We start from the raw sequence: 16,512 nt of genomic DNA, 5'->3' as shown, positions 1-16,512 counted from the left end.
GCATGACACAAGGTGCATGCACATCACCTTTGCATTACACCATTCACCCACTGACTATCACATGGATGGTAGTCCCCTACATACATATCACATTGTACATGTTTGCAGTACACACATATGTCACACCCACTCCTGTGGTTACCGTATTGCCACTGTGGCGTGGATATCCTCCTATGTGGCCACACCTATCTGTACTGGGTGTGTAACTGGTACATAGGCACCCATTGTACCTCTGAACTCAAGACATCTACACACATTCAAGGGTACACCACCCCATTTAGGGTGTACCTTACACAACAGCTACAGCTTTACATGCCACAACATTAACACGCCATGACATTTACTGAGCTCCGACAGTTTAAATATGTGGCTGCACTACGGACACCACATCTGTACACATTTGCATACTACATACTCAGGGGTGACCTCTGCTGATCAGACAGGGCCCATGTCCACAACATTATTGATGGATATACTCCTCATACGCAACATAAGCAGAGGCCACTGTGAGCAACATGCTCATGGATATGTGCACACATGCCACAATAAGTGGGATGTGCTTCTGGGTTGCATTCCCAAACAGGACACTCACCATGCTGTGGAACATAAGTCCTCTGTACATCACGCAGGGACACTCAGTAGCACTGTTCATGTGATACCTACCTTGGGGGTTGGGAGACACATGTAGGCCTGGGATCACTGCAGTGGCTGTACTGTGCAGTGGTGCAGGTGACACCTGGCTCTGCTCTTCACAGGACACTACCCTGGAGAGGTGCCACTAGTGTGAACACTGTAGTTGTGCTTACACATGGACTTGACAGACTGCATAGTACCCCACTATGCACCTGTGCAGCTATTACATGTCCTTTGTGCATGGTTACTTGGTAGCCCTTCCATTTAGATTAGCTATCATGCTATTACTATGTCCCATACCTACAGGCCATATGTATCCTGTTATTGTACATACCAATAGATGATACCTGTGGTATGCATGATATGCCTGTTATGCTGTGTAGAATATCTGTCATATCTACCTATAATACTATACATTACACATATTTCACATAGTATCCCATAATGCAAAGCATACTTGCTCAGCGGGACCACCTTACATATGTCATTAACACTATTTACCCATACACATGCGTGCTGTGACAGTATATCAACATATACTATCCCCTGCTATGGCACGTCCTTGTTGGACATACCCTACCACTGACAGCGGGTTATATGGCATTGTTCTGTTTAATGGCCTCATGTAGCATCCCTTCTGTGTCTGTGCTGTGTACCTTGTGTCCCACTGCTGGACGCACAGATTCTACAAGCATTAGTATGCTCAGCAAGACATCACTACATCAATACCTTTCCCCACTTTATGCATTGCGGACACGTTTAATTAATGCAAACCAGGCTATACATACAGTAATACTAATTAATACAGGTCATGCTATACATAACCTTACATATCGGGCGTTCTACATACCTTGTTGTCGTTACGGCATTTCGTTTCTATCTCTCTCACAGTGTTTCAACTGTTTTTCGGTATGAGCATACGGTTTGAATGTCTGGCAAGTTATCCTTATATACGTCGATACCTGAAACATGTGGATTCTTCCCGCCAATTGGTGTTCCTGAGTGACTAATTACTTGCATATAAGCTGTGCAGCTACTCCATTTGCCAATTACATGGCGACAGTGGGGTATAATTGGATTCTCCACTTGGGCGTTGCCTATTTGCCCTACCTTCGGGTAGACGGTCTGTATTGTGTTTTGTTATGAGTAACTGCAACTGCTATGCATGGAGACAAGTATAGTTTGGATTCATGTCCCCCGTGGATTGTGTGTGACAGGTAGAGTATTTGGTTCAACATGTGGGTGTACCTGTCATCCCGATGTCTGTTAATGGAGTATTGCAATCAATACCGGTAACATGGCTGTTTGTTCCATTATACAACGCCTGCAATTATGCATGTCACCTTTAATTGTGTCTCTCATACAGTATGTTGAGGGTTCTGCAGATGTAATTGACTGACTGGATGTTTGTGCTGCTATTACAGTTTGTATTGCTTTAGTTTCTAGTGTGGGGGATGTTGGTGGTTGTACGTAACATATACGGTTTGTGGGCCTTGCATTTCTACATAATCCGTATATATGTGTGTGGGCTCTGTCCCTGATTAGAGAGCTAACAGTTAGTGGACTTATGTTACAGGATTGTACGTTGGGCCATTGTTAATTGGTTTCTATATCATCTGCAGGTGAGCTTGCTACTTGTATACCTCCGTAATTGCAGCGATATATCAGGGGATATGTGTAAGTGACAGCTATCCCTTGTATGTCTGTCCCAGATATTTGCAGTCATTGTGGTTGTGTTGTTAAAAGAGCCTGTTTGATATGGGTTGCCACCTTATCATATGGTCATTGTTGGACACTTGTGGGACATAAAGCAGTGTTTACAGGCCAACACGTAGCCACGGTCAGTACACAGGTAGCACATACTTTTATCCTCACTACATACCTATTGTTGTGACTTTGGATACTTATCATATTGCATGTAACATTTAAGTTTCTTACATACAGGCATAACTATTAAATATGACTGTTACATTATATATGAGACATATTTATGTCCTACCATCTTGGACATTTGCCCTTTGTACTGTTTTATGTCAGGACACACCTGCCCAGGGTAGGGATGTCCCTCCTACTGTGGTACAGGTAGTAACCGTATGCCTACGGCTAGCTATACCCACACCTACCATACTGGTCTGCCTCTGACTTGGCACCAACATACACATGTTGCGGACACACACACATTACAGTCACACAGAAACGCACATGGCACCCTCAATGCACACTTACACAGACTACGGCACTCACAGACACAGTTGAACACAGTACCAACGTGGACCGCGACAACGTCAGCGGTGACTAACCGTCCCTCCATATCATCATACTATTACTCGCGGATGTAGTGTTCCGGTACTGTGTTCTATCGGTCTTTCAGCCTCGTGGTTACGCATGTCGGTATGTTACACATTCCATGGTTGGCAGTATCCTATTTATTTGTACCTCCAAGATGTTATGAATGTCGTTGAACTATCTATCATATTTGCAGATATCGCTGAATCCATCTATATCACCATATATCCCTCTATTGCCCTTTCTATCTGTATTATATATATGCATATGTGTACACATATATATATATATATATATATATATATATATATATATCTATATCTATATCTATATATATATATATATATATATATATATATATATATATATATATATATATCTGGTGGGGAACGTAACAGGCACACAGCATCACCATATGCTGTAAGACTCATGTACTGTTCAGGTGTTGGCATTCCGTGTTGCACTGGCTGTTGTGTTTACAATGTTTGAGGGCTGCCTATGTAGGAGTCACACATTGGGCCACCTATACATAATTTACAGGTGGTCATGTTTGTGTGCCATCCATTTTACTGTGTGTGCAGGTGGAGAGGTGTCAGTCCGTAGGGGCCTACACGGTCAGTGTATGTGCTATACGTTCCCTCTTTGCCAAGGTGTAGGCATATTGGGCATGCCTCCGTCTGCCTACTGGGGCTGGCACAGTGTGTTCATGGTCTGAATTCCTCTGTGCCTGTACTGGCCTTGGCAATTGCGGTGGGCTATGTGGGCCTTCACCATTTTGTCCCTGCTGCAGCTGCTTCCACAGGATCATATTATGTAGCATGGCACATACTATGACGATGTGGGCACACGTGCCTGGAGAGTACTGCAAGGCTCCACCAGATGTATCCAAGCACCGGAACCGTGATTTCAGCATCCCGTACACACGCTCTATGATGATTCTGGTTTGTGCGTGTGCCTTATTATGGCGTTCTTGCATGGGTGTGTGTGCATTTCTGATGGGAGTCATCATCCACGGCTCCAGTGCATAGCCAGCATCCCCCACGAGATGGCCATGTGGGATGTCCCCCCTGACAAATACCTGATACAGCTGTGAGGCATGCCAGATATGGGAGTCATGGTAGCTTCCAGGGCTGCCAGCACACACATCCATGATAATGCCCTGGGCATTGCACATGACCTGGGAGTTGATGGAGTTGAATCCTTTGCGGTTTATGTAGCGCATACCCTGCTCACCGGGTGGTGACTTGATTTGTATGTGCGTGCAGTCTATTGCACCCAGTACCTCCGGGTATTGTGCCACATGGTGGAAGTGGCGCATATTGCTGGCCAACTCCTCCTGAGTTCTGGGGAAGTATATCTGCTCATTGGCATGTGGTAACATGGCATCCAGGAACTGGTGTAGTACCCTGGATGCTGATGCCTGTGAGATACCCATTATATCTCCAGTTGGCCTTTGAAAGGTACCTGTGGTCAGTATTCGCAAGCTTCCACATACCTTCATGTCCACTGGTATGGGTTCCCCTCTGTTGTTTCTGGTTCTCAGGCGTGGCCGGCACAACTCTGTCCACCCTGTAATGCTCTACTATCTCCAGGTCATGTAGCCCCTGGTAGGTTACCCTTGGTCTGAACATTCTCCTTCTCCTCTGAGGCCTGCGGTGGTTGTCGGCATCATCCTCCACAACACCGTCAGTCTCTAACACATGCTGATGAATCACAGCTATGGCAGCTCCCAACATGTACATTTTAAAAGTTCCCCGTGTGTTTACACCTATGGTGCGGTGTTTGGGAATACACAGGTGTGTGTTGGGTGCTTACACACTTTATACTATTGTGCTGTGAACACCGATGATGTCATAGGGTGTGTATGTACGTTCGTAGCTACAGGTTATGTTATGTGTTTTACTGCCGGAACTACTATTGTGGTGCCTTTGGTGTTGAATTACATTTGCCTGCCGTGGATTACCTCTTGACCTTCCCTTTACATTTCTGCACCTTGCACCTACCATTTTCTGGCGTGCATCTTGCAGCCTACTTTCATTTGTGCTTTCCTGGACCTGGCGTATCTTGCATTATGTGTGCTACTGCCAGTCTGCTGTCGGTTTGCTTTGCTCTGCTGTGTCAGGTCTCCTATCTTTGCAATCCAATACCTCCCCTCCTTTCTTTGCATTCACATGCCTCCCCTATCCTGTTTTGCAGGTTTCTGCAAGCAGACTTGTCAGCTGCCGTCGATTGGCCTTCGTGGGTTGAATGGTGTTGATTGCTCATTAGTACTCCAATTACCCTACTTCCGCATTTCCTTTACTTCCCCTGACCTTCCTGTTTCTGCTATTGTTTGTGGCACGTGCGTCCGATTACTGGGTTTCGGGCACGTTTTCATCCTCGTACACATGCGCTTTTGGCCACCATGTGTGCTCTCAGCTAAATGATTCCTCCCCACCCCTATCCTGCAGCTTTGCTTAGCAATGGACAGGCCAGATTTGCAATGCTCCAATGTGCTTAGTGCTACAGTGGCACACCCCTCTGCTGATGTCATGTATCTCCTCTGAGCCACTCCTCGGTGTTATACCGCTGCGCCGTATGGTACAACCTTCCTCCAGCAGGACATTTGCGATTCAGTGTTATCTGCCTCATTTGCATGGCATTGACTCCTAATTCATAGTTACCACGCCGAACACTATCGCAAGCCCTTAGCAACCCTTGCACCTTGGTTGTGGTGTTCCATGCCTACCATTGTGTGTTATGCTGTAAACCTGATTTCTATTACGTTGCGATTTTATGACATTTTTATATTATTTCCTTATGTTACAGCTTCCGCACACATGCCCTGTGGTTCTGCTGTGCGTTACTGTGGACATGACATTAAATGTTGTTATTTACGTGTTGTGCATCTTTTCTTATGCCATTGGCTGTGTATTTCGCCATTGGCATATGTTCACGTTGTGATACCTGGGTCTGGCTCTCTTCCATAGCTCCGATGTTATGTTTGGGAAAATGTAAACCGTGTTTTTTGGTTTACATTTCCGTGTGCTTACGCTACGCCTGCACCACTTCCTGAATCTCTATATGCCTTCATTTGCATGGTGCAACACTGCACATGGGGTGATTTGCATACCTACGCCGGGGGGTGCGCAGATCTGGCTTATGCCGGTAGTGCACGTGGAATTAGATCGTACCTGAATCGCTCGGCGGCCATATTTGGCATTATAACGCCTACGCTATGCGTGCGCCTGGCGCAAGCTTCATGAATCCCGGGGCATATCTCAGAGACTGCACAGATGTCAGCATTCTCTAACATGAGGAGAATATGGAAGGAGTGGAGTTTCTTATTTAGACTCCTAACATTCAGCAGTTACATCTTTAGATTTTCTTGGCTTTGATTTGCTATGTCAGAAGTACTTTTGGGTTGGTTGGCATTGCCTAAAAAAGCATTATGGGAAAGTCAATGTTTTAGCTAATATTTGATAGCCTATATGGGAGAAGTACAGATCATCCATGGCAAAGCAGCATGGTCTTTTGACCATCTGCTTCCATATTGACAAATATTGCACTCGCCTTAGAATGACACCAGAAACTAAGCCAATTATTAGTGCCAATCATCTTCTGTTTATATTTTGGCATCATCCTTGGAGAAGGTAAAATGCTTCTCAGTGCTAGGCTCATACCTGCCTGGGACACATACTCTAAGAACTCTATGATGTCTCGCTTCATATAGTCTAAGGAAGTATGTATCAGGTCATTTACACCCACATGGAATATGACTGAGTCATTCTGGTATCTGTGGTCCAATGACATGAGTGTATGGAGGTAATGTCCAGATCATGGCCCTGATAAGCAACTGACTGACTTTCTTCTTTCTCAGTTGGTGACAAGAACATCAATGTGTCTCCCAATGGGGTCTCCAATGACCAGAATGTTGGACTCTATGCTGGTCTGCTTTATGGGCTTAGAAGTAGAGGCTCCATGAGATGGGGCTGTATGCATTGATGCGGGTGTTGTTTTGAAAGAGTTTACTGGGGCTGCTGATGGTATTTCTTATGTGTACTTCATCTGGAGGTCTTTGAGGTTTAGGAAGGTGTTTCAGCATATGTGGGTCTATGTGTCTGTTCTGAATTGTGTGTGATGGGTGCAGCGTGTGTACTAATGACGACCTGACTGACATTAGGACTGCTTTTACATGACAGCTTTGCCAACAGTGTCATTTTGTAAATGCAAGTCTCATTTACTTTATCAGTTTGAGTATTAGCTGGTTGCCAGTAAACATGAGAACATTTCTACATTGCCTCAGGATGCCCATATTGACAGTGATAGTGAGAAAGTTCATATCCATGGCAAAAGGCTCTTTTTATTGATTAGACAGTTGCAGTGAGAATATAAAGCAATATCAGGAGTATCTGGTTTGCAACTCTGGGGGCAGTGATTGCTACTGCAAACTGGTTGCCCTGTGTACAACTAGGAATTGGTGATATTTCAAGGGTGCTTTTACAGGAAAAATGTAAACTCCAGGTGCTTGCGTCTATACAGGGCACTGCCAAACACTTTTTTTTTCAATAAACATCTTTATTAAATGATCACATACGACATAGGCAATCTTACATTTATATAAATGAAAAAAAAATAACACCACTCTAGTTGCAAACATTATACATCACTTATAATCTGTCCGTTCATTGTCAGTTAAGCATTATATGGCTCATTCAAATCCTGCCGCTTAAACCTTGTTCCTTGCCTGCATATATTGTTCCCACAATTCCCATTTTTTTCCTATGTAGTTTGCTTCACTGCCAAGCACTTGAAGGGAAACTAAGCAGTAGACCCTGATGATTTATGAATCAAGTATCTAGGGAGATAATATGAAGGTAGGTTAGACAGCAGCTAATCAACTAATACTTACTGAAAAGAAAGAACTATCTTTGTCAAGAATGATGGAAAGAGTGTATTCACCTGAGTAGCTACTATTAGTACTATTCTCAGATACAATGGCCCATTGCTTCTTGTTTCACCAGAAGCAAAACTGTAGCACCAACCCCAAGATGAGAATCATGCCACAGCTGTTTTGGTGATCAACAGTCTTGTCCCAAATGATGCAGGGGTCTGTAGGCTTGTTGCTTGTTGAACAGCAACCAGACCAATCAGGAAGGTCCAATATAGACACTTCACTGACCAATCAAAAACAGTCAGCTCCTTCTCTCACCAAGTACAAAATAAGCACAAATTCCAAACTGGCACCTATGAAGCAGTTAGCAGGCTTTCCAGTGATCAGCAGTCTCTAGCAAATAATGTCCTTATGCTTCTTCTCTCACCAGGAGCAAAACAGAAGCACTAATCCCAAAGATGACCACTGAAAGGCAGAATGTGGGACCTCATATGTTGCACATTTTAAAGGTAAGATGGAAAAAAGTTCTAACAGTTGCAGTGTGCATTAATCAGTTAGATATACATGTGGAGGTAATTCAAGCTTTAGCAATCTAAATGGAGAGAAACTAATTTTAAAAGAGCAAGATAGATTGGAAGGAGTGAGTACTTGGTACTCTGGCTCTATGCAATACAGAGCAATGGGGAGTAAATTAAAATAGCTTATGGGGAGTGATTTCACAAAATAATAACTTTGTGCTTACTGAAAATAGTCAATGAAAGACAAGAGAAAAGGAAACATGGTCAAATTAACATAAAAGGTTGGCAACTAGAGAAACAGTTGAATTTAAAAACACAAAAATGCCAAGTTAGGAGGGTGGGGGACAATTTAATTTCTATGTTACTCAGAAGAGACATAGCTGTTGTCTGTTTCCAATTTTAAGTGTGCAATTAAAAACAGAATACAAGTAAAACACAGTGTAAAGAAAACACAGCACATACAAAATAGAAGAATCCAATGAAGTACTACAAAATACTAGGAAAACAAAGACAAACCTTTCCCTCACAACAGTCTATGGCAGAGTCTGAATGAACTTTTCCAGTAAAGCCTTGAAATATTTTATTTTACCCCTCAAATTGAAGGTTTAGTTCTTAGCTCCAGCCTCATTTAACAGGTAATTAACCTTAAGTGACATGTTTTAATTTTTGTGTGACTCATAAGAGACACAGCTATGGTATTGTTTTCTAGTATAAATGTGCAATTGAAAGCAGAATACAAGTAAAATGCAGTGTAAAGAAAATATGCTAGAAAATACAAAATAGAAGGCAATAAGTGTGTATGTAGGAGCCACTTAGACAAAACCGCAAAGAAGAACAACTAGCCAGTGAATCCACCAATAATTTATTAAAATAATAAGAACTTATAACTCAGCTCAGCTCTAACATCTCAACTCACTACACAAGCCTTCAAGGAGTAAAAACACATCAGAAAAACATGCCTCATATATTATGTTCAATTAAACAATTAATTAATTAAATAGTTAAATCAGATATTTCCAGTTTAACTCTTCATTAAGTCCATATGGCTACAGAGTATTAAATTTCAAAATATAAAGAGATTCCTTCATCAAAAGCCGTTTTTTTAAAAGACATTCATCAAATACTGACACTTTAACTTTCTCTAATATAGTACCCTGTAAACCTTCACTATTACCATTATGGAAACATTTAAAATGAGTGGCTTACAGAACTTTCTTGTTTCCTATTATTAATGTCTCTTATATGCACAAGCATTCTAACCTTAAATGCCCTCTTGGTCTCTCCGATGTAAAACAAGTTGCACGGGCATTTAAGTGCATATATAACTCCTGTGTTGCATATGAAACTGAAACACGTATCAAATGGAATGTAATTAATATAAACAAACTTATCTATTACATATTTACAAGCTTTACATTTTTTACAACAAGAAGTACCCAATGGAAATATATTTTGATGAATTCTAACGTCTGGGGGACAAAACTTCCCCTTGACAATGAAGTTATGTATATTTCTGCCCCTTCTATAAGAAATGTCCAATTTAGCATTTAACCAAGAAGAGACACTCTTCAAAGAGCACAAATAATTCCAAAAATATTTTACTTCTTGAGAAATTTCAAAACTTAAGCATCCAAAAGTAGTAACAAAATAAACAGATTCAGGGGGTTCTGTTCTAGCCGTTTTATATGGAACCAACATGTGTGAATTAATATGTAAATTATTTGTAACACAGCCAGAACATAACTTCTTCCAGCTTCTTTCTATCAAATTCCTATCATAACCCCTCTTCTCGAACATGTCCACAGTTACTTTTAATTCTCTTTTTATATCTTCGATATTATTACATAATCTGGATACCTTAAGCATCTCACCATATGGAAGTGCTTCCAAAGTATGAGTCGGATGACAACTATCCCTATGCACAAACTGTGTACCCTGATCAAATTTGCTATGGGCAGTAGTATGTAAAACAGTCCCATTAATAATACTCAATTGTGCATCCAAAAATGGAATGCATGTTTCTACTAATAGTCCATCAAATTGTAAATGAAATCTATTACAATGTAAAGACTGAATAAATTGTTCAACCATATCGCGCCCACCCTGGGCAATAAAAATTAAGTCGTCAATATATCGTAAGTATCTAACAACATGCTGACGAAAAAATATGCTTCTATAAATATATTCTGATTCAAAAAGACCCATACTAAGGTTTGCATACATGGCCGTACCTTGTTTCTGTCCATAAAGAATATTATTAAACTCAAAAATTTTTTAGAAAGACAGAAATAAATTAGGTCTATAATATATTCTGTAACTGGAGAGGTTCCTAGAAAAAATCTGATTGCCTCTAAGCCAAAAGCATGACCAATACTAGTATATAAGCTCTTAACATCTATTGTGAAAAAATACATTTCACTATTCCATTGTACGTCACTAATTTTATGTATAAAATCAAATACATCTCTAATATAAGAAGAGAGTTTATATACTGCAGAACTCAAAGAATGATGTAAAAAAACACCTAAGGCATGTGTGAAATAATCACAACCAGCCATTATAGGCCTCCCTGGTGGCCTATTTAGATCTTTATGCACCTTCGGAAGGCAATAGAAATGTGCCATTTTACTATTTTTTATTTCAAATTTATTCTTAATATCTAAGTCTGTGAAATATCCAAGTCTATTTCCTATTGATAAAAGTTCATAATATTCCTTTATGGCTTGAGAATATACTGATATATCGACAATTTCATAAGTTTGATTATCATTTAAATGCTCCATACACATAGAGAAATACTGGGCATGGTGCATGATAACTAATTTGTTTCCTTTATCTGAAGGTTTAAATATAACACTATCCATTTTACTTAATGTTTTAAGAGCTTTCCATTCCATAATAGATAAATTGTAATTAATATGCCCTCTATTTTTATCAAATTTTGTAAAATCATCATAGAGTGCAAAATTTAACATATTAGAAAAACGTACTACTTCCTCATTAGAATAGGGAGGTATAAATATACTTTTAGTATGGACATTACTTGTGTCTAACCTACAATAAGCATTAAAAGAGGCATCTGACTCACAAGTAAAAAAACTATAATCAGAACCACTTATATCATCGATACTATCTATAAGGTCACTTTCCACAATAGTATTCCTAAAGAAATATTCTAAATGCAATTTTCTACTAAACTTAAAAACATCACATTTAATATCATGAATATGAGGCACTACGGTAGGAACAAATTTTAAACCTCGATTCAAAACCGAATACTCATAATCTGTAAAGACATGTCCAGATAAGTTTATAATGGAACTGTTATTAACTGGAGGTAAAGTTGGATCTTTTACTTTGTTTATACCCCCTCTGTGGGTAAAAGTGAAATTAACATAAAAGGTTGGCAACTAGAGAAACAGTTGAGTTTAAAAACACAAAAATGCCAAGTTAGGAGGGTGGGGGACAATTTAATTTCTATGTTACTCAGAAGAGACATAGCTGTGGTCTGTTTCCAATTTTAAATGCACAATTAAAAACAGAATACAAGTAAAACACAATGTAAAGAAAACACAGCACATACAAAATAGAAGAATCCAACGAAGTACTACAAAATACTAGGAAAACCAAACAAACGAACTTTTCCCTCACAGCAGTCTATGGCAGAGTCTGAATGAACTTTTCCAGTAAAGCCTTGAAATATTTTATTTTACCCCTCAAATTGAAGGTTTAGTTCTTAGCTCCAGCCTCATTTAACAGGTAATTAACCTTAAGTGACATGTTTTAATTTTTGTGTGACTCATAAGAGACACAGCTATGGTATCGTTTTCTAGTATAAATGTGCAATTGAAAGCAAAATACAAGTAAAATGCAGTGTAAAGAAAATACACTACAAAATACAAAATAGAAGGCAATAAGTGTGTACGTGCCTGGCCTCAATGTCCTATTTGGATACAGTAACTCATTATTCTTTCAAGAAAACCCGGCTAGGCATAGATGCCCCCCTCCCCGAGGCAATTAGCCTAGTAATAATCTATGCATCTACAGAGAAATTCAAAGTACTAGAATGCAACAATGAATTAACCTTTCCCTCACAGAAATCTATAGCAGAGTCTGAGTGAGCTTTTCCAGTTAAGCCTTGAAATGTTTTATTTTGCCCATTAAACAGACATTTTAGTTCCTAGGTCCGACCTCAGCTCACAGGTAATTAACCTTAATTTATTTGTTTGAATTTCTGTGCAACTCACAAGAGACACAAATGTGATCTATTTCCTAGTTTAAATATGCAACTGAAAGCAGAAGTAAAATATAGTGTAAAGATAATAAAATACAACATACAAAATATAAAAATGCAATGAAACAATGCAAATTACTAGAAAGCAAAAACAAACTAACCTTTACCACACATCAATCTGTTGCTGAGTTTGACTGAGCTTTTCCAGTAAATCCATGACATGTTTTATTTTACTCCATAAATAGAAGTTCTATTCCTTGCTCCACCCTCAGTTCACAGGTAATTAACCTTAACTGGCATGTTCAAATTTCTGTGTGACTTACAAAAGACCCACCTGTGGTATCTTTCCAAGTTTAAATATGCAATTCAAAGTAGAATACAAGTAAAACACAGTGTGAAGAAAATACCCAACGATATGCAAAATATAAGAAGGCAATAAAACTGTACAAATTACTAGAAAGCAAAACACAAACTCACTCTTCCCTCATATCAATCTATGGCAGAGTCTGAGTGAGCTTTCCCAGAAAACCTATCAAATGTTTTATTTTACCCCTTGAATAGAAGGTTTAGTTCATAGCTCCATCCTCAGTTCACAGGCAATTAACTTTAACTTCTTCCTGTTCTGCTTCCTGTTTGACTCACGAGAGACACAGCTGTGGTCTCTCTCCAAGTTTAAATATGCGATTGAAAGCAATATACAAGTAAAGCACAGTGCAAAGATAGTGCACCATAATATACAACATAAAAGAAGGCAATAAAACAATACAAATTACTAGAAAGCAAAAACAAACTAATATTTCCCTCACAGCAATCTGTAGCATAGTCTCATAGCCGGCCTTAGGCATAGGCCAACTAAGCGGACGCCTAGGGTGCCGCTTTAGTGGGGGCACTTTAACAGTATTTATTTGGTGTAGGTAGACCCGGATGGGGGCACTGGATGGTATGGTGGGGAGTGCTGTTGTGCCCTTTTGCCTAGGCCATCAGTTGACCTAAGGCCGCTTCTGCATAGTCTAACTGATCTTTTCCAGTAAAGCCTTGAAATGGTTTATTTTCCCTCTAAAACAGAAGGTTTTCTTTGTACCTCCAACCTCATCATCATCATCACTCCCCTTTTCCCATTTTCTGCATGAGGTCGGGATGTTGTGTTAACTGTTGCCATCTCTGTTCAATGCCACTCTTCTGCCTTCTTCAACAAGCATAACTGTCTGTTGCAGGTCTTCTCTCACACAATCCATCCACTTCTTTGTTGGATGCCAGTGTTTCATCTTACTTTCTTCCTGTCTGTCCCAAATCTTGTTCACCAGATAGTTTTCTGTTTTTCTGAAGATGTGCCCAAACCTCCATAAACTATTCCCTTTGACTTGTTCTGCAAGGTACTTTGGCTTCTGCTGTTATACCCTCATTTCTTCATCTGTTCCACAGTGTGCACCCTACCACCTATCTCAGTCACTTCATCTCCATCACCTCTAGCTTCCTCAACTGCTCTGACTTTACTGCCCAGGTTTCCATATCATACAGTAGTACTGGTCACATCACCATTTTGTACACCTTAGTCTTTAACTTCTTTGACATTCTTCTGTCTTATATTACACCTGTCATTCTGTGCCAGTTGGCTGCAGCTCCTGCAATTCCAGCTTTGATCTCTTTGTTCAGACTTCCTTTCTCCTCTTCCATCCCTCCCAGATACTTGAAGCTATACATGTCTGACTATTTTCCCATCTATCTCAACTGACAGCTTCTTCTGAACTGCACCATTTGCTGCCATTACAATGGTCTTATATGTATTCAGTTTTATCCAATGTGCCTTCAATTTTGCAATCCATTCTGCTATCCTTCGCTAAAGTTCTTTTTCAGAGTCTGCCTGTAATGCCACATGTCTGCATACAGCAACTTTGTGGCTCTGTCCCCTCTGACCTGTTTGCTAATGTAGTCCATCTCAAGTATGAACAGCAGCAGGCTGCAAGTTGAAAACTGGTGCACATCCTCTCCCACTGGGAACCCCTCTGACAGACCAAACACTGTTTGTACATAAATCACTGGGTAATTGTACACAGCTTGCACAAACTCAACTAATGTTTCTGTTACTTCAAACCACAACAGGACTGCCTAAATCAGCTCTCTTGGGAACTTGTCATATGCTTTCTTCAAGTCTAAGAATGGACAGTTGGACTCTTTCCTCAGCTCTAGATTCTTTTCAACTATCTCTCTCACTGCAAACATTGGGTCAGTTGCGCTGCATCCTGATTTGAATCTGAACTGTTCATTTCCCATCTTGCTTTCTACTACTCTGCATATTTGTATATCAATCACCCTCTCCAGAACTTTTGTGTAATGTGACAGGAGTTTGATACCGCTGTACTGCCCATAGTTGTGAATGTCACCTTTGATCTTGAACACTGGAACTACTAGGTTTATTCTCCTGTCATCTGGTATACTCCTTGCTCTCCAAATTGCTATGATTACCCTCAGGAGCCATTTCTCCTGTATCTCACCCAGCATCTTTATTACATCTGCTGTGACCTCAGCTGAGACTGTTGTTTTCCCTGACTTTATTTTTCTTAGTGATGTTCTTCCTTCTTCTGTATGGTAGGGTCCTCCTCTTCTCTCATTGTAGGCTGTGTCTGGGGTAGTACAGCTTCTGTAGGTTTGTTTCCATTTAGAAGGTGCTGGAAGCATGAGTTTTTACGTACTCAGCAGAAATAAATGAAGGAGGGAGAGTTTAGCCAGGAAGAAGAAAGGCAGAGGAGGATGACAAAAAAAAAAAAAAAACAGAAGCAGTGAATGCTTCAGTCTTCATAAAGGAAAGCAAGAGGAGGATGCCTTACTAAGAGGGATTGAGGCACGGCAGACTGAAAATCATAGTGGACAGACACCAGGATAGTAAAGGTTGATATAAATAGGGAAATAATTACTCTCAAGGTGGACTAAAGCATAAGGACCAGAAAACCAGATGGCTTCTCCCTAATTTCTTCAGAGCTGACATTATACTGAAAATCACTCATGAAGGATCTTCAGCAATTCACTGTTTAGGGCAAAAGTGCCCGAGACAATGACAGCAACTATAGAACCCTGACACATATGTGTCATGAAAACATAAACCCAGGTCACTTCATTTAACATAACAACAATGGCAGAGAAAGTCAAGGAGAAAATCGTGAGGTGAAGGCTAGTAGTATTTCTAAAAAAACAATAATCTCAAGTACAGCAACCAACATGTGTTCATGGTCAGAAGTTTCCAGTCAAATCTGATCCAAATAAATAAGGACAAAAAAATTATAACAACTTTCAGAACAACAGTAATCAAAATACCAAAGATTCTGGTCACTCATTAAAAAAAATTTTACATCCTTGCCAAAAATTCAATCCTAACCCCTCTCGCATTAACTCACCACTCGAAACTGCAACAGAATTAAACTCTTATTTCACAGATGGTATAGTGCCCCTTACCAAAGATTTCCCAACATCTAATAATAATACTGCCCAACAGCCACATGTCACCATACCCACTTTCACCTTCAAACCTGTGCCTACATCCTGTATAAAAGTACTCTTAAATTCAAATCATTCTCTAATTCAGCTGATGACCCTCCAAGCGAGTACCTTAAAATAGCAGCCAACAGCATTCCTTATCCTGTCTCAACCATTACGATTAGGTCAGTCCAGAAATCCCAAATTCCCTCTCTGCGGAAAAAAAAAAATCACCATTATCCCTCTACACAAATAAGGAAATTCAACAGATATCACTAACTTCAGACCTATAGTAATCCTAGCCCCCTCTCCAAAATACTTGAAAACTGTATTCAAAAACAATTGATAGACTACCTCCTACAGGAATAACTCCTACCCCTACATCACAGCTTCCACCCCCTCCAATAGAGCTAACACCACACTTATAACCTTTATAGATATTGTCAATAAAGCTAGAGATAATGGCAAACTAGTCTCCTAATTTTCAGACTTGTCTAAAG

Source organism: Protopterus annectens, chromosome 7.part0 (genome assembly GCF_019279795.1).
Source record: "Protopterus annectens isolate FY-2018-M chromosome 7.part0, PAN1.0, whole genome shotgun sequence".
Classification (NCBI taxonomy): domain Eukaryota; kingdom Metazoa; phylum Chordata; order Ceratodontiformes; family Protopteridae; genus Protopterus; species Protopterus annectens.
This window is presented reverse-complemented; position numbering follows the sequence as displayed.